This window comes from Vombatus ursinus, unplaced genomic scaffold (assembly GCF_900497805.2).
Source record: "Vombatus ursinus unplaced genomic scaffold, bare-nosed wombat genome assembly UNPS02001287.1, whole genome shotgun sequence".
In the NCBI taxonomy this organism is placed as follows: Eukaryota; Metazoa; Chordata; class Mammalia; order Diprotodontia; family Vombatidae; genus Vombatus; species Vombatus ursinus.
The window spans coordinates 17,902,820-17,903,334 of record NW_020941065.1 but is presented as its reverse complement, the minus strand read 5'-3'; the positions used below and the strand labels follow the sequence as shown (position 1 = coordinate 17,903,334).

Below are 515 nucleotides of genomic sequence, written 5' to 3'. Positions count from 1 at the left end.
CGCCCCCACCCTGGAGTTGCGCGTGCTCACTTTCCGTTCTGAGGATGGGCGCCCGGAGTTGGGAGGCAGGGGGCGTGGTCCAAACGGTCAGGCTCGTGGCAGGGGGCGGGGCTTCATGGCCCAGAGAGGCAGGTAGGGGGAAGCAGTCCCCCGGAGGGGGCGGGGCTTCCGGCACGCTTCCTGTCTGCACCTGCGCCGTAGCTCCGTGACCCCGGAAATGGCGGCACTGCCCTAAGCTGTCACATCGAAGACCGGCAACCGGCGCCGGGAGCGTGAGCCGTAGCGGGAGGCAATCTCGGCCTCTACAGGGGGTGGGTAAATGGAAGGGGAAGAGAGAAAGGAGAACTCTGGTGGTGGGAAGGAGAGGAGAGGAAGGAATAGAGTGAAGAGAGAGATGGAGGGATGGGGTCAGGGGATAGAGTGGTGTGTAGTGGAAGAGAGGGGAGGGGGATAGAACGGAGTGGGGGAAGAGGGGAGGGGGGATAGAACGGAGTGGAGGAGAGGGGAGGGGGATA

At 64.5% G+C, this 515-nt stretch overlaps 1 protein-coding gene across 1 annotated transcript in view; it reads left to right on the top strand.

The window, feature by feature from the left end:
* Positions 1-207: 207 nt before the first annotated feature.
* The window catches only part of ASCC2 (activating signal cointegrator 1 complex subunit 2), a 36,591-nt gene continuing 36,283 nt past the window's right edge, over positions 208-515 (top strand). The window contains exon 1 of the mRNA XM_027863569.1: positions 208-311. The gene's annotated coding sequence lies outside the window, so the exon portion shown is untranslated. The remainder of the gene's footprint in view (positions 312-515) is intronic.